Source organism: Astyanax mexicanus, chromosome 6, assembly GCF_023375975.1.
Source record: "Astyanax mexicanus isolate ESR-SI-001 chromosome 6, AstMex3_surface, whole genome shotgun sequence".
Lineage (NCBI taxonomy): Eukaryota > Metazoa > Chordata > Actinopteri > Characiformes > Acestrorhamphidae > Astyanax > Astyanax mexicanus.
This window is the reverse complement of record NC_064413.1, coordinates 20171066-20193740: the sequence shown is the minus strand read 5'-3', so window position 1 is coordinate 20193740 and position 22675 is coordinate 20171066.

Here is a 22675-nt window from a genome sequence, read left to right as displayed (position 1 = left end):
AAAAAAAGTTCGAAAAAATTTTGACCCAAAAAAAAGTTCGAAAAGTTTTGGGACCAAAAAAATTTTGATCCAAAAAAATTTTCGAAAAAATTTTGACCCAAAAAAAAGTTCGAAAAGTTTTGGGACCAAAAAAATTTTGACCAAAAAAAAAGTTCGAAAAATTTTGGGACCAAAAAAATTTTGACCCAAAAAAAAGTTCGAAAAATTTTGGGACCAAAAAAATTTTGACCCAAAAAAAGTTCGAAAAATTTTGGGACCAAAAAAATTTTGACCCAAAAAAAAGTTCGAAAAATTTTGGGACCAAAAAAATTTGACCCAAAAAAAAGTTCGAAAAAATTTGGGACCAAAAAAATTTTGACCCAAAAAAAACTTCGAAAAAATTTGGGACCAAAAAAATTTTGACCCAAAAAAAAGTTCGAAAAATTTTGGGACCAAAAAAATTTTGACCCAAAAAAAAGTTCGAAAAATTTTGGGACCAAAAAAATTTTGACCCAAAAAAAAGTTCGAAAAATTTTGGGACCAAAAAAATTTTGAGTCAAAAAAAAGTTCGAAAAATTTTGGGACCAAAAATCTTTTGACCCAAAAAAAAGTTCGAAAAATTTTGGGACCAAAAATCTTTTGACCCAAAAAAAAGTTCGAAAAATTTTGGGACCAAAAAAATTTTGACCCAAAAGAAAGTTCGAAAAATTTTGGGACCAAAAAATTTTGACCCAAAAAAAAGTTCGAAAAAATTTTGACCCAAAAAAAAGTTCGAAAAATTTTGGGACCAAAAAAATTTTGACCAAAAAAAAAGTTCGAAAAATTTTGGGACCAAAAAAATTTTTGACCCAAAAAATAGTTCGAAAAAATTTTGACCCAAAAAAATTTTGAGCAAAAAAAAACTTTTGACCCAAAAAAAAGTTCGAAAAAATTTTGACCCAAAAAAATTATGACCCAAAAAAAAAGTTCGAAAAATTTTGGGACCAAAAAAATTGACCCAAAAAAAAGTTCGAAAAAATTTTGACCCAAAAAAAAGTTCGAAAAATTTTGGGACCAAAAAAATTTTGACCCAAAAAAAAGTTCGAAAAAATTTTGACCCAAAAAAAAGTTCGAAAAATTTTGGGACCAAAAAAATTTTGACCAAAAAAAAAGTTCGAAAAATTTTGGGACCAAAAAAATTTTGACCCAAAAATAGTTCGAAAAAATTTCGACCCAAAAAAATTTTGAGCAAAAAAAAAACTTTTGACCCAAAAAAAGTTCGAAAAAATTTGACCCAAAAAAATTATGACCCAAAAAAAACTTCGAAAAATTTTGGGACCAAAAAAATTTTGACCCAAAAATAGTTCGAAAAAATTTCGACCCAAAAAAATTTTGAGCAAAAAAAAAACTTTTGACCCAAAAAAAGTTCGAAAAAAATTTGACCCAAAAAAATTATGACCCAAAAAAAACTTCGAAAAATCTTGGGACCAAAAAAATTTTGACCCAAAAAAATTTTGAGCAAAAAAAAATTTTGATCCAAAGAAAACTTCGAAAAAATTTTGACCCAAAAAAAAGTTTGAAAAATTTTGGGAACAAAAAAATTTTGACCAAAAAAAAAAGGTCGAAAAATTATGGGACCAAAAAAAATTTGACCCAAAAAAAAGTTCGAAAAATCTTGGGACCAAAAAAAATTTGACCCAAAAAAAAGTTCGAAAAATTTTGGGACCAAAAAAATTTTGACCCAAAAAAAACTTCGAAAAATTTTGGGACCAAAAAAAATTTGACCCAAAAAAAAGTTCGAAAAAATTTTGACACAAAAAAATTTTGAGCAAAAAAAAATTTTTACCCAAAGAAAACTTCGAAAAAATTTTGACCCAAAAAAAAGTTTGAAAAATTTTGGGAACAAAATAAATTTGACCAAAAAAAAAGGTCGAAAAATTTTGGGACCAAAAAAAATTTGACCCAAAAAAAAGTTCGAAAAATTTTGGGACCAAAAAAATTTTGACCAAAAAAAAAGTTCGAAAAATTTTGGGACCAAAAAAATTTTGACCAAAAAAAAAATTCGAAAAATTTTGGGACCAAAAAAAATTTGACCCAAAAATAGTTCGAAAAAATTTCGACCCAAAAAAATTTTGAGCAAAAAAAAAACTTTTGACCCAAAAAAAGTTCGAAAAAATTTGACCCAAAAAAATTATGACCCAAAAAAAACTTCGAAAAATCTTGGGACCAAAAAAAATTTGACCCAAAAAAAAGTTCGAAAAATTTTGGGACCAAAAAAATTTTGACCCAAAAAAAACTTCGAAAAATTTTGGGACCAAAAAAAATTTGACCCAAAAAAAAGTTCAAAAAAATTTTGACCCAAAAAAATTTTGAGCAAAAAAAAATTTTGATCCAAAGAAAACTTCGAAAAAATTTTGATCCAAAAAAAAGTTTGAAAAATTTTGGGAACAAAAAAATTTTGACCAAAAAAAAAAGGTCGAAAAATTATGGGACCAAAAAAAATTTGACCCAAAAAAAAGTTCGAAAAATTTTGGGACCCAAAAAATTTTGACCCAAAAAAAAGTTCGAAAAATTTTGGGACCAAAAAAATTTTGACCCAAAAAAAATTTTGAGCAAAAAAAAAATTTGACCCAAAGAAAACTTCGAAAAAATTTTGACCCAAAAAAAAGTTTGAAAAATTTTGGGAACGAAAAAATTTTGACCAAAAAAAAAAGGTCGAAAAATTTTGGGACCAAAAAAAATTTGACCCAAAAAAAAGTTCGAAAAATTTTGGGACCAAAAAACTTTTGACCCAAAAAAAAGTTCGAAAAATTTTGGGACCAAAAAAATTTTGAGTCAAAAAAAAGTTCGAAAAATTTTGGGAACAAAAATCTTTTGACCCAAAAAAAAGTTCGAAAAATTTTGGGACCAAAAAAATTTTGACCCAAAAAAAAGTTCGAAAAAATTTTGACCCAAAAAAAAGTTCGAAAAATTTTGCGACCAAAAAAATTTTGACCCAAAAAATAGTTCGAAAAAAATTCGACCCAAAAAAATTTTGAGCAAAAAAAAAACTTTTGACCCAAAAAAAAGTTCGAAAAAATTTTGACCCAAAAAAATTATGACCCAAGAAAAAGTTCGAAAACTTTTGGGACCAAAAAAATTTTGACCCAAAAAAAAGTTCGAAAAAATTTTGACCAAAAAAAAAGTTCGAAAAATTTTGGGACCAAAAAATTTTTGACCCAAAAAAAAGTTCGAAAAAATTTTGACCCAAAAAAAAGTTCGAAAAGTTTTGGGACCAAAAAAATTTAGACCCAAAAAAAACTTCGAAAAAATTTTGACCCAAAAAAAAGTTCGAAAAGTTTTGGGACCAAAAAAATTTTGACCAAAAAAAAAGTTCGAAAAATTTTGGGACCAAAAAAATTTTGACCCAAAAAAAACTTCGAAAAATTTTGGGACCAAAAAAATTTTGACCCAAAAGAAAGTTCGAAAAATTTTGGGACCAAAAAAATTTTGACCCAAAAAAAAGTTCGAAAAATTTTGGGACCAAAAAAATTTGACCCTAAAAAAAGTTCGAAAAATTTTGGGACCAAAAAAATTTTGACCCAAAAAAAAGTTCTAAAAATTTTGGGACCAAAAAATTTTGACCCAAAAAAAAGTTCGAAAAATTTTGGGACCAAAAAAATTTTGAGTCAAAAAAAAGTTCGAAAAATTTTGGGACCAAAAATCTTTTGACCCAAAAAAAAGTTCGAAAAATTTTGGGACCAAAAATCTTTTGACCCAAAAAAAAGTTCGAAAAATTTTGGGACCAAAAAAATTTTGACCCAAAAGAAAGTTCGAAAAATTTTGGGACCAAAAAATTTTGACCCAAAAAAAAGTTCGAAAAAATTTTGACCCAAAAAAAAGTTCGAAAAATTTTGGGACCAAAAAAATTTTGACCAAAAAAAAAGTTCGAAAAATTTTGGGACCAAAAAAATTTTTGACCCAAAAAATAGTTCGAAAAAATTTTGACCCAAAAAAATTTTGAGCAAAAAAAAACTTTTGACCCAAAAAAAAGTTCGAAAAAATTTTGACCCAAAAAAACTATGACCCAAAAAAAAAGTTCGAAAAATTTTGGGACCAAAAAAATTGACCCAAAAAAAAGTTCGAAAAAATTTTGACCCAAAAAAAAGTTCGAAAAATTTTGGGACCAAAAAAATTTTGACCCAAAAAAAAGTTCGAAAAAATTTTGACCCAAAAAAAAGTTCGAAAAATTTTGGGACCAAAAAAATTTTGACCAAAAAAAAAGTTCGAAAAATTTTGGGACCAAAAAAATTTTGACCCAAAAATAGTTCGAAAAAATTTCGACCCAAAAAAATTTTGAGCAAAAAAAAAACTTTTGACCCAAAAAAAGTTCGAAAAAATTTGACCCAAAAAAATTATGACCCAAAAAAAACTTCGAAAAATTTTGGGACCAAAAAAATTTTGACCCAAAAATAGTTCGAAAAAATTTCGACCCAAAAAAATTTTGAGCAAAAAAAAAACTTTTGACCCAAAAAAAGTTCGAAAAAAATTTGACCCAAAAAAATTATGACCCAAAAAAAACTTCGAAAAATCTTGGGACCAAAAAAATTTTGACCCAAAAAAATTTTGAGCAAAAAAAAATTTTGATCCAAAGAAAACTTCGAAAAAATTTTGACCCAAAAAAAAGTTTGAAAAATTTTGGGAACAAAAAAATTTTGACCAAAAAAAAAAGGTCGAAAAATTATGGGACCAAAAAAAATTTGACCCAAAAAAAAGTTCGAAAAATCTTGGGACCAAAAAAAATTTGACCCAAAAAAAAGTTCGAAAAATTTTGGGACCAAAAAAATTTTGACCCAAAAAAAACTTCGAAAAATTTTGGGACCAAAAAAAATTTGACCCAAAAAAAAGTTCGAAAAAATTTTGACACAAAAAAATTTTGAGCAAAAAAAAATTTTTACCCAAAGAAAACTTCGAAAAAATTTTGACCCAAAAAAAAGTTTGAAAAATTTTGGGAACAAAATAAATTTGACCAAAAAAAAAGGTCGAAAAATTTTGGGACCAAAAAAAATTTGACCCAAAAAAAAGTTCGAAAAATTTTGGGACCAAAAAAATTTTGACCAAAAAAAAAGTTCGAAAAATTTTGGGACCAAAAAAATTTTGACCAAAAAAAAAATTCGAAAAATTTTGGGACCAAAAAAAATTTGACCCAAAAATAGTTCGAAAAAATTTCGACCCAAAAAAATTTTGAGCAAAAAAAAAACTTTTGACCCAAAAAAAGTTCGAAAAAATTTGACCCAAAAAAATTATGACCCAAAAAAAACTTCGAAAAATCTTGGGACCAAAAAAAATTTGACCCAAAAAAAAGTTCGAAAAATTTTGGGACCAAAAAAATTTTGACCCAAAAAAAACTTCGAAAAATTTTGGGACCAAAAAAAATTTGACCCAAAAAAAAGTTCAAAAAAATTTTGACCCAAAAAAATTTTGAGCAAAAAAAAATTTTGATCCAAAGAAAACTTCGAAAAAATTTTGATCCAAAAAAAAGTTTGAAAAATTTTGGGAACAAAAAAATTTTGACCAAAAAAAAAAGGTCGAAAAATTATGGGACCAAAAAAAATTTGACCCAAAAAAAAGTTCGAAAAATTTTGGGACCCAAAAAATTTTGACCCAAAAAAAAGTTCGAAAAATTTTGGGACCAAAAAAATTTTGACCCAAAAAAAATTTTGAGCAAAAAAAAAATTTGACCCAAAGAAAACTTCGAAAAAATTTTGACCCAAAAAAAAGTTTGAAAAATTTTGGGAACGAAAAAATTTTGACCAAAAAAAAAAGGTCGAAAAATTTTGGGACCAAAAAAAATTTGACCCAAAAAAAAGTTCGAAAAATTTTGGGACCAAAAAACTTTTGACCCAAAAAAAAGTTCGAAAAATTTTGGGACCAAAAAAATTTTGAGTCAAAAAAAAGTTCGAAAAATTTTGGGAACAAAAATCTTTTGACCCAAAAAAAAGTTCGAAAAATTTTGGGACCAAAAAAATTTTGACCCAAAAAAAAGTTCGAAAAAATTTTGACCCAAAAAAAAGTTCGAAAAATTTTGCGACCAAAAAAATTTTGACACAAAAAATAGTTCGAAAAAAATTCGACCCAAAAAAATTTTGAGCAAAAAAAAAACTTTTGACCCAAAAAAAAGTTCGAAAAAATTTTGACCCAAAAAAATTATGACCCAAGAAAAAGTTCGAAAACTTTTGGGACCAAAAAAATTTTGACCCAAAAAAAAGTTCGAAAAAATTTTGACCAAAAAAAAAGTTCGAAAAATTTTGGGACCAAAAAATTTTTGACCCAAAAAAAAGTTCGAAAAAATTTTGACCCAAAAAAAAGTTCGAAAAGTTTTGGGACCAAAAAAATTTAGACCCAAAAAAAACTTCGAAAAAATTTTGACCCAAAAAAAAGTTCGAAAAGTTTTGGGACCAAAAAAATTTTGACCAAAAAAAAAGTTCGAAAAATTTTGGGACCAAAAAAATTTTGACCCAAAAAAAACTTCGAAAAATTTTGGGACCAAAAAAATTTTGACCCAAAAGAAAGTTCGAAAAATTTTGGGACCAAAAAAATTTTGACCCAAAAAAAAGTTCGAAAAATTTTGGGACCAAAAAAATTTGACCCTAAAAAAAGTTCGAAAAATTTTGGGACCAAAAAAATTTTGACCCAAAAAAAAGTTCTAAAAATTTTGGGACCAAAAAAATTTGACCCAAAAAAAAGTTCAAAAAATTTTGTGACCAAAAAAATTTTGACCCAAAAAAAACTTCGAAAAATCTTGGGACCAAAAAAAATTTGACCCAAAAAAAAGTTCGAAAAATTTTGGGACCAAAAAAATTTTGACCCAAAAAAAACTTCGAAAAATTTTGGGACCAAAAAAAATTTGACCCAAAAAAAAGTTCGAAAAAATTTTGACCCAAAAAAATTTTGAGCCAAAAAAAAATTTTGACCCAAAGAAAACTTCGAAAAAATTTTGACCCAAAAAAAAGTTCGAAAAGTTTTGGGACCAAAAAAATTTTGACCAAAAAAAAAGTTCGAAAAATTTTGGGACCAAAAAAATTTTGACCCAAAAAAAAGTTCGAAAAATTTTGGGACCAAAAAAATTTTGACCCAAAAAAAAGTTAGAAAAATTTTGGGACCAAAAAAATTTTGACCCAAAAAAAAGTTCGAAAAAATTTTGACCCAAAAAAAAGTTCGAAAAGTTTTGGGACCAAAAAAATTTTGATCCAAAAAAAATTTCGAAAAAATTTTGACCCAAAAAAAAGTTCGAAAAGTTTTGGGACCAAAAAAATTTTGACCAAAAAAAAAAGTTCGAAAAATTTTGGGACCAAAAAATTTTGACCCGAAAAAAAGTTCGAAAAATTTTGGGACCAAAAAAATTTTGACCCAAAAAAAAGTTCGAAAAATTTTGGGACCAAAAAAATTTTGACCCAAAAAAAAGTTCGAAAAATTTTGGGACCAAAAAAATTTTGACCCAAAAAAAACTTCGAAAAATTTTGGGACCAAAAAAAATTTGACCCAAAAAAAAGTTCGAAAAATTTTGGGACCAAAAAAATTTTGACCCAAAAAAAAGTTCGAAAAATTTTGGGACCAAAAAAATTTTGACCCAAAAAAAAGTTCGAAAAGTTTTGGGACCAAAAAAATTTTGATCCAAAAAAAATTTCGAAAAAATTTTGACCCAAAAAAAAGTTCGAAAAGTTTTGGGACCAAAAAAATTTTGACCAAAAAAAAAGTTCGAAAAATTTTGGGACCAAAAAAATTTTGACCCAAAAAAAAGTTCGAAAAATTTTGGGACCAAAAAAATTTTGAGCCAAAAAAAATTTCGAAAAAATTTTGACCCAAAAAAAAGTTCGAAAAGTTTTGGGACCAAAAAAATTTTGACCAAAAAAAAAGTTCGAAAAATTTTGGGACCAAAAAAATTTTGACCCAAAAAAAAGTTCGAAAAATTTTGGGACCAAAAAAATTTTGACCCAAAAAAAAGTTCGAAAAATTTTGGGACCAAAAAAATTTTGACCCAAAAAAAAGTTCGAAAAATTTTGGGACCAAAAAAATTTTGACCCAAAAAAAACTTCGAAAAATTTTGGGACCAAAAAAAATTTGACCCAAAAAAAAGTTCGAAAAATTTTGGGACCAAAAAAATTTTGACCCAAAAAAAAGTTCGAAAAATTTTGGGACCAAAAAAATTTTGACCCAAAAAAAAGTTCGAAAAATTTTGGGACCAAAAAAATTTTGACCCAAAAGAAAGTTCGAAAAATTTTGGGACCAAAAAAATTTTGACCCAAAAAAAAGTTCGAAAAATTTTGGAACCAAAAAAATTTTGACCAAAAAAAAAGTTCGAAAAATGTTGGGACCAAAAAAATTTTGACCCAAAAAATAGTTCGAAAAAATTTTGACCCAAAAAAATTTTGAGCAAAAAAAAAACTTTTGACCCAAAAAAAAGTTCGAAAAAATTTTGACCCAAAAAAATTATGACCCAAAAAAAAGTTCGAAAAATTTTGGGACAAAAAAAATTTTGACCCTAAAAAAAGTTCGAAAAAATTTTGACCCAAAAAAAAGTTCGAAAAATTCTGGGATCAAAAAAATTTTGACCCAAAAAAAAGTTCGAAAAAATTTTGACCCAAAAAAAAGTTCGAAAAATTTTGGGACCAAAAAAATTTTGACCCAAAAAAAAGTTCGAAAAAATTTTGACCCAAAAAAAAGTTCGAAAAGTTTTGGGACCAAAAAAATTTTGATCCAAAAAAATTTTCGAAAAAATTTTGACCCAAAAAAAAGTTCGAAAAGTTTTGGGACCAAAAAAATTTTGACCAAAAAAAAAGTTCGAAAAATTTTGGGACCAAAAAAATTTTGACCCAAAAAAAAGTTCGAAAAATTTTGGGACCAAAAAAATTTTGACCCAAAAAAAGTTCGAAAAATTTTGGGACCAAAAAAATTTTGACCCAAAAAAAAGTTCGAAAAATTTTGGGACCAAAAAAATTTGACCCAAAAAAAAGTTCGAAAAAATTTGGGACCAAAAAAATTTTGACCCAAAAAAAACTTCGAAAAAATTTGGGACCAAAAAAATTTTGACCCAAAAAAAAGTTCGAAAAATTTTGGGACCAAAAAAATTTTGACCCAAAAAAAAGTTCGAAAAATTTTGGGACCAAAAAAATTTTGACCCAAAAAAAAGTTCGAAAAATTTTGGGACCAAAAAAATTTTGAGTCAAAAAAAAGTTCAAAAAATTTTGGGAACAAAAATCTTTTGACCCAAAAAAAAGTTCGAAAAATTTTGGGAACAAAAATCTTTTGACCCAAAAAAAAGTTCGAAAAATTTTGGGACCAAAAAAATTTTGACCCAAAAGAAAGTTCGAAAAATTTTGGGACCAAAAAATTTTGACCCAAAAAAAAGTTCGAAAAAATTTTGACCCAAAAAAAAGTTCGAAAAATTTTGGGACCAAAAAAATTTTGACCAAAAAAAAAGTTCGAAAAATTTTGGGACCAAAAAAATTTTTGACCCAAAAAATAGTTCGAAAAAATTTTGACCCAAAAAAATTTTGAGCAAAAAAAAACTTTTGACCCAAAAAAAAGTTCGAAAAAATTTTGACCCAAAAAAATTATGACCCAAAAAAAAAGTTCGAAAAATTTTGGGACCAAAAAAATTGACCCAAAAAAAAGTTCGAAAAAATTTTGACCCAAAAAAAAGTTCGAAAAATTTTGGGACCAAAAAAATTTTGACCCAAAAAAAAGTTCGAAAAAATTTTGACCCAAAAAAAAGTTCGAAAAATTTTGGGACCAAAAAAATTTTGACCAAAAAAAAAGTTCGAAAAATTTTGGGACCAAAAAAATTTTGACCCAAAAAATAGTTCGAAAAAATTTCGACCCAAAAAAATTTTGAGCAAAAAAAAAAACTTTTGACCCAAAAAAAAGTTCGAAAAATTTTGGGACAAAAAAAATTTTGACCCAAAAAAAAGTTCGAAAAAATTTTGACCCAAAAAAAAGTTCGAAAAATTCTGGGATCAAAAAAATTTTGACCCAAAAAAAAGTTCGAAAAAATTTTGACCCAAAAAAAAGTTCGAAAAATTTTGGGACCAAAAAAATTTTGACCCAAAAAAAAGTTCGAAAAAATTTTGACCCAAAAAAAAGTTCGAAAAGTTTTGGGACCAAAAAAATTTTGATCCAAAAAAATTTTCGAAAAAATTTTGACCCAAAAAAAAGTTCGAAAAGTTTTGGGACCAAAAAAATTTTGACCAAAAAAAAAGTTCGAAAAATTTTGGGACCAAAAAAATTTTGACCCAAAAAAAAGTTCGAAAAATTTTGGGACCAAAAAAATTTTGACCCAAAAAAATTTCGAAAAATTTTGGGACCAAAAAAATTTTGACCCAAAAAAAAGTTCGAAAAATTTTGGGACCAAAAAAATTTGACCCAAAAAAAAGTTCGAAAAATTTTGGGACCAAAAAAATTTTGACCCAAAAAAAAGTTCGAAAAAATTTTGACCCAAAAAAAAGTTCGAAAAGTTTTGGGACCAAAAAAATTTTGATCCAAAAAAATTTTCGAAAAAATTTTGACCCAAAAAAAAGTTCGAAAAGTTTTGGGACCAAAAAAATTTTGACCAAAAAAAAAGTTCGAAAAATTTTGGGACCAAAAAAATTTTGACCCAAAAAAAAGTTCGAAAAATTTTGGGACCAAAAAAATTTTGACCCAAAAAAAGTTCGAAAAATTTTGGGACCAAAAAAATTTTGACCCAAAAAAAAGTTCGAAAAATTTTGGGACCAAAAAAATTTGACCCAAAAAAAAGTTCGAAAAAATTTGGGACCAAAAAAATTTTGACCCAAAAAAAACTTCGAAAAAATTTGGGACCAAAAAAATTTTGACCCAAAAAAAAGTTCGAAAAATTTTGGGACCAAAAAAATTTTGACCCAAAAAAAAGTTCGAAAAATTTTGGGACCAAAAAAATTTTGACCCAAAAAAAAGTTCGAAAAATTTTGGGACCAAAAAAATTTTGAGTCAAAAAAAAGTTCGAAAAATTTTGGGAACAAAAATCTTTTGACCCAAAAAAAAGTTCGAAAAATTTTGGGAACAAAAATCTTTTGACCCAAAAAAAAGTTCGAAAAATTTTGGGACCAAAAAAATTTTGACCCAAAAGAAAGTTCGAAAAATTTTGGGACCAAAAAATTTTGACCCAAAAAAAAGTTCGAAAAAATTTTGACCCAAAAAAAAGTTCGAAAAATTTTGGGACCAAAAAAATTTTGACCAAAAAAAAAGTTCGAAAAATTTTGGGACCAAAAAAATTTTTGACCCAAAAAATAGTTCGAAAAAATTTTGACCCAAAAAAATTTTGAGCAAAAAAAAACTTTTGACCCAAAAAAAAGTTCGAAAAAATTTTGACCCAAAAAAATTATGACCCAAAAAAAAAGTTCGAAAAATTTTGGGACCAAAAAAATTGACCCAAAAAAAAGTTCGAAAAAATTTTGACCCAAAAAAAAGTTCGAAAAATTTTGGGACCAAAAAAATTTTGACCCAAAAAAAAGTTCGAAAAAATTTTGACCCAAAAAAAAGTTCGAAAAATTTTGGGACCAAAAAAATTTTGACCAAAAAAAAAGTTCGAAAAATTTTGGGACCAAAAAAATTTTGACCCAAAAAATAGTTCGAAAAAATTTCGACCCAAAAAAATTTTGAGCAAAAAAAAAACTTTTGACCCAAAAAAAAGTTCGAAAAAAATTTGACCCAAAAAAATTATGACCCAAAAAAAACTTCGAAAAATCTTGGGACCAAAAAAAATTTGACCCAAAAAAAAGTTCGAAAAATTTTGGGACCAAAAAAATTTTGACCCAAAAAAAACTTCGAAAAATTTTGGGACCAAAAAAAATTTGACCCAAAAAAAAGTTCGAAAAAATTTTGACCCAAAAAAATTTTGAGCAAAAAAAAATTTTGATCCAAAGAAAACTTCGAAAAAATTTTGACCCAAAAAAAAGTTTGAAAAATTTTGGGAACAAAAAAATTTTGACCAAAAAAAAAAGGTCGAAAAATTATGGGACCAAAAAAAATTTGACCCAAAAAAAAGTTCGAAAAATTTTGGGACCAAAAAAATTTTGACCCAAAAAAAAGTTCGAAAAATTTTGGGACCAAAAAAATTTTGACCCAAAAAAAAGTTAGAAAAATTTTGGGACCAAAAAAATTTTGACCCAAAAAAAAGTTCGAAAAATTTTGGGACCAAAAAAATTTGACCCAAAAAAAAGTTCGAAAAAATTTTGGGACCAAAAAAATTTTGACCCAAAAAAAAGTTCGAAAAATTTTGGGACCAAAAAAATTTTGACCCAAAAAAAAGTTCGAAAAATTTTGGGACCAAAAAAATTTTGACCCAAAAAAAAGTTCGAAAAATTTTGGGACCAAAAAAATTTTGACCCAAAAAAAACTTCGAAAAATTTTGGGACCAAAAAAATTTGACCCAAAAAAAACTTCGAAAAATTTTGGGACCAAAAAAATTTTGACCCAAAAAAAACTTCGAAAAATCTTGGGACCAAAAAAAATTTGACCCAAAAAAAAGTTCGAAAAATTTTGGGACCAAAAAAAATTTGACCCAAAAAAAAGTTCGAAAAAATTTTGACCCAAAAAAAGTTTGAGCAAAAAAAAAATTTGACCCAAAGAAAACTTCGAAAAAATTTTGACCCAAAAAAAAGTTTGAAAAATTTTGGGAACGAAAAAATTTTGACCAAAAAAAAAAGGTCGAAAAATTTTGGGACCAAAAAAAATTTGACCCAAAAAAAAGTTCGAAAAATTTTGGGACCAAAAAAATTTTGACCCAAAAAAAAGTTCGAAAAATTTTGGGACCAAAAAAATTTTGAGTCAAAAAAAAGTTCGAAAAATTTTGGGAACAAAAAAAATTTGACCCAAAAAAAAGTTCGAAAAATTTTGGGACCAAAAAAATTTTGACCCAAAAAAAAGTTCGAAAAAATTTTGACCCAAAAAAAAGTTCGAAAAATTTTGGAACCAAAAAAATTTTGACCAAAAAAAATAGTTCGAAAAATTTTGGGACCAAAAAAATTTTGACCCAAAAAATAGTTCGAAAAAATTTCGACCCAAAAAAATTTTGAGCAAAAAAAAAACTTTTGACCCAAAAAAAAGTTCGAAAAAATTTTAACCCAAAAAAATTATGACCCAAGAAAAAGTTCGAAAACTTTTGGGACCAAAAAAATTTTGACCCAAAAAAAAGTTCGAAAAAATTTTGACCAAAAAAAAAGTTCGAAAAATTTTGGGACCAAAAAAATTTTGACCCAAAAAAAAGTTCGAAAAAATTTTGACCCAAAAAAAAGTTCGAAAAGTTTTGGGACCAAAAAAATTTAGACCCAAAAAAAACTTCGAAAAAATTTTGACCCAAAAAAAAGTTCGAAAAGTTTTGGGACCAAAAAAATTTTGACCCAAAAAAAACTTCGAAAAATCTTGGGACCAAAAAAAATTTGACCCAAAAAAAAGTTCAAAAAATTTTGGGACCAAAAAAATTTTGACCCAAAAAAAACTTCGAAAAATTTTGGGACCAAAAAAAATTTGACCCAAAAAAAACTTCGAAAAATTTTGGGACCAAAAAAATTTTGACCCAAAAAAAAGTTCGAAAAATCTTGGGACCAAAAAAAATTTGACCCAAAAAAAAGTTCGAAAAATTTTGGGACCAAAAAAAATTTGACCCAAAAAAAAGTTCGAAAAAATTTTGACCCAAAAAAATTTTGAGCCAAAAAAAATTTTGACCCAAAGAAAACTTCGAAAAAATTTTGACCCAAAAAAAACTTCGAAAAATTTTGGGACCAAAAAAATTTTGACCCAAAAAAAAGTTCGAAAAGTTTTGGGACCAAAAAAATTTAGACCCAAAAAAAACTTCGAAAAAATTTTGACCCAAAAAAAACTTCGAAAAGTTTTGGGACCAAAAAAATTTTGACCCAAAAAAAACTTCGAAAAATCTTGGGACCAAAAAAAATTTGACCCAAAAAAAAGTTCGAAAAATTTTGGGACCAAAAAAATTTTGACCCAAAAAAAAGTTCGAAAAATTTTGGGACCAAAAAAATTTTGACCCAAAAAAAAAGTTCGAAAAAATTTTGACCCAAAAAAAAGTTCGAAAAATTTTGGGACCAAAAAAATTTTGACCAAAAAAAAAGTTCGAAAAATTTTGGGACCAAAAAAATTTTGACCCAAAAATAGTTCGAAAAAAATTCGACCCAAAAACATTTTGAGCAAAAAAAAAACTTTTGACCCAAAAAAAGTTCGAAAAAAATTTGACCCAAAAAAATTATGACCCAAAAAAAACTTCGAAAAATCTTGGGACCAAAAAAATTTTGACCCAAAAAAATTTTGAGCAAAAAAAAATTTTGATCCAAAGAAAACTTCGAAAAAATTTTGACCCAAAAAAAAGTTTGAAAAATTTTGGGAACAAAAAAATTTTGACCAAAAAAAAAAGGTCGAAAAATTATGGGACCAAAAAAAATTTGACCCAAAAAAAAGTTCGAAAAATCTTGGGACCAAAAAAAATTTGACCCAAAAAAAAGTTCGAAAAATTTTGGGACCAAAAAAATTTTGACCCAAAAAAAACTTCGAAAAATTTTGGGACCAAAAAAAATTTGACCCAAAAAAAAGTTCGAAAAAATTTTGACACAAAAAAATTTTGAGCAAAAAAAAATTTTTACCCAAAGAAAACTTCGAAAAAATTTTGACCCAAAAAAAAGTTTGAAAAATTTTGGGAACAAAATAAATTTGACCAAAAAAAAAGGTCGAAAAATTTTGGGACCAAAAAAAATTTGACCCAAAAAAAAGTTCGAAAAATTTTGGGACCAAAAAAATTTTGACCCAAAAAAAAGTTCGAAAAATTTTGGGACCAAAAAAATTTTGACCCAAAAAAAAAGTTCGAAAAAATTTTGACCCAAAAAAAAGTTCGAAAAATTTTGGGACCAAAAAAATTTTGACCAAAAAAAAAGTTCGAAAAATTTTGGGACCAAAAAAATTTTGACCCAAAAATAGTTCGAAAAAAATTCGACCCAAAAAAATTTTGAGCAAAAAAAAAACTTTTGACCCAAAAAAAGTTCGAAAAAATTTGACCCAAAAAAATTATGACCCAAAAAAAACTTCGAAAAATTTTGGGACCAAAAAAATTTTGACCCAAAAATAGTTCGAAAAAATTTCGACCCAAAAAAATTTTGAGCAAAAAAAAAACTTTTGACCCAAAAAAAGTTCGAAAAAAATTTGACCCAAAAAAATTATGACCCAAAAAAAACTTCGAAAAATCTTGGGACCAAAAAAATTTTGACCCAAAAAAATTTTGAGCAAAAAAAAATTTTGATCCAAAGAAAACTTCGAAAAAATTTTGACCCAAAAAAAAGTTTGAAAAATTTTGGGAACAAAAAAATTTTGACCAAAAAAAAAAGGTCGAAAAATTATGGGACCAAAAAAAATTTGACCCAAAAAAAAGTTCGAAAAATCTTGGGACCAAAAAAAATTTGACCCAAAAAAAAGTTCGAAAAATTTTGGGACCAAAAAAATTTTGACCCAAAAAAAACTTCGAAAAATTTTGGGACCAAAAAAAATTTGACCCAAAAAAAAGTTCGAAAAAATTTTGACACAAAAAAATTTTGAGCAAAAAAAAATTTTTACCCAAAGAAAACTTCGAAAAAATTTTGACCCAAAAAAAAGTTTGAAAAATTTTGGGAACAAAATAAATTTGACCAAAAAAAAAGGTCGAAAAATTTTGGGACCAAAAAAAATTTGACCCAAAAAAAAGTTCGAAAAATTTTGGGACCAAAAAAATTTTGACCAAAAAAAAAGTTCGAAAAATTTTGGGACCAAAAAAATTTTGACCAAAAAAAAAGTTCGAAAAATTTTGGGACCAAAAAAAATTTGACCCAAAAATAGTTCGAAAAAATTTCGACCCAAAAAAATTTTGAGCAAAAAAAAAACTTTTGACCCAAAAAAAGTTCGAAAAAATTTGACCCAAAAAAATTATGACCCAAAAAAAACTTCGAAAAATCTTGGGACCAAAAAAAATTTGACCCAAAAAAAAGTTCGAAAAATTTTGGGACCAAAAAAATTTTGACCCAAAAAAAACTTCGAAAAATTTTGGGACCAAAAAAAATTTGACCCAAAAAAAAGTTCAAAAAAATTTTGACCCAAAAAAATTTTGAGCAAAAAAAAATTTTGATCCAAAGAAAACTTCGAAAAAATTTTGATCCAAAAAAAAGTTTGAAAAATTTTGGGAACAAAAAAATTTTGACCAAAAAAAAAAGGTCGAAAAATTATGGGACCAAAAAAAATTTGACCCAAAAAAAAGTTCGAAAAATTTTGGGACCCAAAAAATTTTGACCCAAAAAAAAGTTCGAAAAATTTTGGGACCAAAAAAATTTTGACCCAAAAAAAATTTTGAGCAAAAAAAAAATTTGACCCAAAGAAAACTTCGAAAAAATTTTGACCCAAAAAAAAGTTTGAAAAATTTTGGGAACGAAAAAATTTTGACCAAAAAAAAAAGGTCGAAAAATTTTGGGACCAAAAAAAATTTGACCCAAAAAAAAGTTCGAAAAATTTTGGGACCAAAAAACTTTTGACCCAAAAAAAAGTTCGAAAAATTTTGGGACCAAAAAAATTTTGAGTCAAAAAAAAGTTCGAAAAATTTTGGGAACAAAAAAATTTTGAGCAAAAAAAAAACTTTTGACCCAAAAAAAAGTTCGAAAAAATTTTGACCCAAAAAAATTATGACCCAAGAAAAAGTTCGAAAACTTTTGGGACCAAAAAAATTTTGACCCAAAAAAAAGTTCGAAAAAATTTTGACCAAAAAAAAAGTTCGAAAAATTTTGGGACCAAAAAATTTTTGACCCAAAAAAAAGTTCGAAAAAATTTTGACCCAAAAAAAAGTTCGAAAAGTTTTGGGACCAAAAAAAATTTAGACCCAAAAAAAACTTCGAAAAAATTTTGACCCAAAAAAAAGTTCGAAAAGTTTTGGGACCAAAAAAATTTTGACCAAAAAAAAAGTTCGAAAAATTTTGGGACCAAAAAAATTTTGACCCAAAAAAAACTTCGAAAAATTTTGGGACCAAAAAAATTTTGACCCAAAAGAAAGTTCGAAAAATTTTGGGACCAAAAAAATTTTGACCCAAAAAAAAGTTCGAAAAATTTTGGGACCAAAAAAATTTGACCCTAAAAAAAGTTCGAAAAATTTTGGGACCAAAAAAATTTTGACCCAAAAAAAAGTTCTAAAAATTTTGGGACCAAAAAAATTTGACCCAAAAAAAAGTTCAAAAAATTTTGGGACCAAAAAAATTTTGACCCAAAAAAAACTTCGAAAAATCTTGGGACCAAAAAAAATTTGACCCAAAAAAAAGTTCGAAAAATTTTGGGACCAAAAAAATTTTGACCCAAAAAAAACTTCGAAAAATTTTGGGACCAAAAAAAATTTGACCCAAAAAAAAGTTCGAAAAAATTTTGACCCAAAAAAATTTTGAGCCAAAAAAAAATTTTGACCCAAAGAAAACTTCGAAAAAATTTTGACCCAAAAAAAAGTTCGAAAAGTTTTGGGACCAAAAAAATTTTGACCAAAAAAAAAGTTCGAAAAATTTTGGGACCAAAAAAATTTTGACCCAAAAAAAAGTTCGAAAAATTTTGGGACCAAAAAAATTTTGACCCAAAAAAAAGTTAGAAAAATTTTGGGACCAAAAAAATTTTGACCCAAAAAAAAGTTCGAAAAAATTTTGACCCAAAAAAAAGTTCGAAAAGTTTTGGGACCAAAAAAATTTTGATCCAAAAAAAATTTCGAAAAAATTTTGACCCAAAAAAAAGTTCGAAAAGTTTTGGGACCAAAAAAATTTTGACCAAAAAAAAAAGTTCGAAAAATTTTGGGACCAAAAAATTTTGACCCGAAAAAAAGTTCGAAAAATTTTGGGACCAAAAAAATTTTGACCCAAAAAAAAGTTCGAAAAATTTTGGGACCAAAAAAATTTTGACCCAAAAAAAAGTTCGAAAAATTTTGGGACCAAAAAAATTTTGACCCAAAAAAAACTTCGAAAAATTTTGGGACCAAAAAAAATTTGACCCAAAAAAAAGTTCGAAAAATTTTGGGACCAAAAATATTTTGACCCAAAAAAAAGTTCGAAAAATTTTGGGACCAAAAAAATTTTGACCCAAAAAAAAGTTCGAAAAGTTTTGGGACCAAAAAAATTTTGATCCAAAAAAAATTTCGAAAAAATTTTGACCCAAAAAAAAGTTCGAAAAGTTTTGGGACCAAAAAAATTTTGACCAAAAAAAAAGTTCGAAAAATTTTGGGACCAAAAAAATTTTGACCCAAAAAAAAGTTCGAAAAATTTTGGGACCAAAAAAATTTTGAGCCAAAAAAAATTTCGAAAAAATTTTGACCCAAAAAAAAGTTCGAAAAGTTTTGGGACCAAAAAAATTTTGACCAAAAAAAAAGTTCGAAAAATTTTGGGACCAAAAAAATTTTGACCCAAAAAAAAGTTCGAAAAATTTTGGGACCAAAAAAATTTTGACCCAAAAAAAAGTTCGAAAAATTTTGGGACCAAAAAAATTTTGACCCAAAAAAAAGTTCGAAAAATTTTGGGACCAAAAAAATTTTGACCCAAAAAAAAGTTCGAAAAAATTTTGACCCAAAAAAAAGTTCGAAAAAATTTTGACCCAAAAAAATTATGACCCAAGAAAAAGTTCGAAAACTTTTGGGACCAAAAAAATTTTGACCCAAAAAAAAGTTCGAAAAAATTTTGACCAAAAAAAAAGTTCGAAAAATTTTGGGACCAAAAAAATTTTGACCCAAAAAAAAGTTCGAAAAAATTTTGACCCAAAAAAAAGTTCGAAAAATTTTGGGACCAAAAAAATTTTGACCCAAAAAAAAGTTCGAAAAAATTTTGACCCAAAAAAAAGTTCGAAAAGTTTTGGGACCAAAAAAATTTTGATCCAAAAAAATTTTCGAAAAAATTTTGACCCAAAAAAAAGTTCGAAAAGTTTTGGGACCAAAAAAATTTTGACCAAAAAAAAAGTTCGAAAAATTTTGGGACCAAAAAAATTTTGACCCAAAAAAAAGTTCGAAAAATTTTGGGACCAAAAAAATTTTGACCCAAAAAAAGTTCGAAAAATTTTGGGACCAAAAAAATTTTGACCCAAAAAAAAGTTCGAAAAATTTTGGGACCAAAAAAATTTGACCCAAAAAAAAGTTCGAAAAAATTTGGGACCAAAAAAATTTTGACCCAAAAAAAACTTCGAAAAAATTTGGGACCAAAAAAATTTTGACCCAAAAAAAAGTTCGAAAAATTTTGGGACCAAAAAAATTTTGACCCAAAAAAAAGTTCGAAAAATTTTGGGACCAAAAAAATTTTGACCCAAAAAAAAGTTCGAAAAATTTTGGGACCAAAAAAATTTTGAGTCAAAAAAAAGTTCGAAAAATTTTGGGAACAAAAATCTTTTGACCCAAAAAAAAGTTCGAAAAATTTTGGGAACAAAAATCTTTTGACCCAAAAAAAAGTTCGAAAAATTTTGGGACCAAAAAAATTTTGACCCAAAAGAAAGTTCGAAAAATTTTGGGACCAAAAAATTTTGACCCAAAAAAAAGTTCGAAAAAATTTTGACCCAAAAAAAAGTTCGAAAAATTTTGGGACCAAAAAAATTTTGACCAAAAAAAAAGTTCGAAAAATTTTGGGACCAAAAAAATTTTTGACCCAAAAAATAGTTCGAAAAAATTTTGACCCAAAAAAATTTTGAGCAAAAAAAAACTTTTGACCCAAAAAAAAGTTCGAAAAAATTTTGACCCAAAAAAATTATGACCCAAAAAAAAAGTTCGAAAAATTTTGGGACCAAAAAAATTGACCCAAAAAAAAGTTCGAAAAAATTTTGACCCAAAAAAAAGTTCGAAAAATTTTGGGACCAAAAAAATTTTGACCCAAAAAAAAGTTCGAAAAAATTTTGACCCAAAAAAAAGTTCGAAAAATTTTGGGACCAAAAAAATTTTGACCAAAAAAAAAGTTCGAAAAATTTTGGGACCAAAAAAATTTTGACCCAAAAAATAGTTCGAAAAAATTTCGACCCAAAAAAATTTTGAGCAAAAAAAAAAACTTTTGACCCAAAAAAAAGTTCGAAAAAATTTTGACCCAAAAAAATTATGACCCAAAAAAAAGTTCGAAAAATTTTGGGACAAAAAAAATTTTGACCCAAAAAAAAGTTCGAAAAAATTTTGACCCAAAAAAAAGTTCGAAAAATTCTGGGATCAAAAAAATTTTGACCCAAAAAAAAGTTCGAAAAAATTTTGACCCAAAAAAAAGTTCGAAAAATTTTGGGACCAAAAAAATTTTGACCCAAAAAAAAGTTCGAAAAAATTTTGACCCAAAAAAAAGTTCGAAAAGTTTTGGGACCAAAAAAATTTTGATCCAAAAAAATTTTCGAAAAAATTTTGACCCAAAAAAAAGTTCGAAAAATTTTGGGACCAAAAAAATTTTGACCCAAAAAAAAGTTCGAAAAATTTTGGGACCAAAAAAATTTTGAGTCAAAAAAAAGTTCGAAAAATTTTGGGAACAAAAATCTTTTGACCCAAAAAAAAGTTCGAAAAATTTTGGGAACAAAAATCTTTTGACCCAAAAAAAAGTTCGAAAAATTTTGGGACCAAAAAAATTTTGACCCAAAAGAAAGTTCGAAAAATTTTGGGACCAAAAAATTTTGACCCAAAAAAAAGTTCGAAAAAATTTTGACCCAAAAAAAAGTTCGAAAAATTTTGGGACCAAAAAAATTTTGACCAAAAAAAAAGTTCGAAAAATTTTGGGACCAAAAAAATTTTTGACCCAAAAAATAGTTCGAAAAAATTTTGACCCAAAAAAATTTTGAGCAAAAAAAAACTTTTGACCCAAAAAAAAGTTCGAAAAAATTTTGACCCAAAAAAATTATGACCCAAAAAAAAAGTTCGAAAAATTTTGGGACCAAAAAAATTGACCCAAAAAAAAGTTCGAAAAAATTTTGACCCAAAAAAAAGTTCGAAAAATTTTGGGACCAAAAAAATTTTGACCCAAAAAAAAGTTCGAAAAAATTTTGACCCAAAAAAAAGTTCGAAAAATTTTGGGACCAAAAAAATTTTGACCAAAAAAAAAGTTCGAAAAATTTTGGGACCAAAAAAATTTTGACCCAAAAATAGTTCGAAAAAATTTCGACCCAAAAAAATTTTGAGCAAAAAAAAAACTTTTGACCCAAAAAAAGTTCGAAAAAATTTGACCCAAAAAAATTATGACCCAAAAAAAACTTCGAAAAATTTTGGGACCAAAAAAATTTTGACCCAAAAATAGTTCGAAAAAATTTCGACCCAAAAAAATTTTGAGCAAAAAAAAAACTTTTGACCCAAAAAAAGTTCGAAAAAAATTTGACCCAAAAAAATTATGACCCAAAAAAAACTTCGAAAAATCTTGGGACCAAAAAAATTTTGACCCAAAAAAATTTTGAGCAAAAAAAAATTTTGATCCAAAGAAAACTTCGAAAAAATTTTGACCCAAAAAAAAGTTTGAAAAATTTTGGGAACAAAAAAATTTTGACCAAAAAAAAAAGGTCGAAAAATTATGGGACCAAAAAAAATTTGACCCAAAAAAAAGTTCGAAAAATCTTGGGACCAAAAAAAATTTGACCCAAAAAAAAGTTCGAAAAATTTTGGGACCAAAAAAATTTTGACCCAAAAAAAACTTCGAAAAATTTTGGGACCAAAAAAAATTTGACCCAAAAAAAAGTTCGAAAAAATTTTGACACAAAAAAATTTTGAGCAAAAAAAAATTTTTACCCAAAGAAAACTTCGAAAAAATTTTGACCCAAAAAAAAGTTTGAAAAATTTTGGGAACAAAATAAATTTGACCAAAAAAAAGGTCGAAAAATTTTGGGACCAAAAAAAATTTGACCCAAAAAAAAGTTCGAAAAATTTTGGGACCAAAAAAATTTTGACCAAAAAAAAAGTTCGAAAAATTTTGGGACCAAAAAAATTTTGACCAAAAAAAAAGTTCGAAAAATTTTGGGACCAAAAAAAATTTGACCCAAAAATAGTTCGAAAAAATTTCGACCCAAAAAAATTTTGAGCAAAAAAAAAAACTTTTGACCCAAAAAAAAGTTCGAAAAAATTTGACCCAAAAAAATTATGACCCAAAAAAAAGTTCGAAAAATTTTGGGACAAAAAAAATTTTGACCCAAAAAAAAGTTCGAAAAAATTTTGACCCAAAAAAAAGTTCGAAAAATTCTGGGATCAAAAAAATTTTGACCCAAAAAAAAGTTCGAAAAAATTTTGACCCAAAAAAAAGTTCGAAAAATTTTGGGACCAAAAAAATTTTGACCCAAAAAAAAGTTCGAAAAAATTTTGACCCAAAAAAAAGTTCGAAAAGTTTTGGGACCAAAAAAATTTTGATCCAAAAAAATTTTCGAAAAAATTTTGACCCAAAAAAAAGTTCGAAAAATTTTGGGACCAAAAAAATTTTGACCCAAAAAAAAGTTCGAAAAATTTTGGGACCAAAAAAATTTTGAGTCAAAAAAAAGTTCGAAAAATTTTGGGAACAAAAATCTTTTGACCCAAAAAAAAGTTCGAAAAATTTTGGGAACAAAAATCTTTTGACCCAAAAAAAAGTTCGAAAAATTTTGGGACCAAAAAAATTTTGACCCAAAAGAAAGTTCGAAAAATTTTGGGACCAAAAAATTTTGACCCAAAAAAAAGTTCGAAAAAATTTTGACCCAAAAAAAAGTTCGAAAAATTTTGGGACCA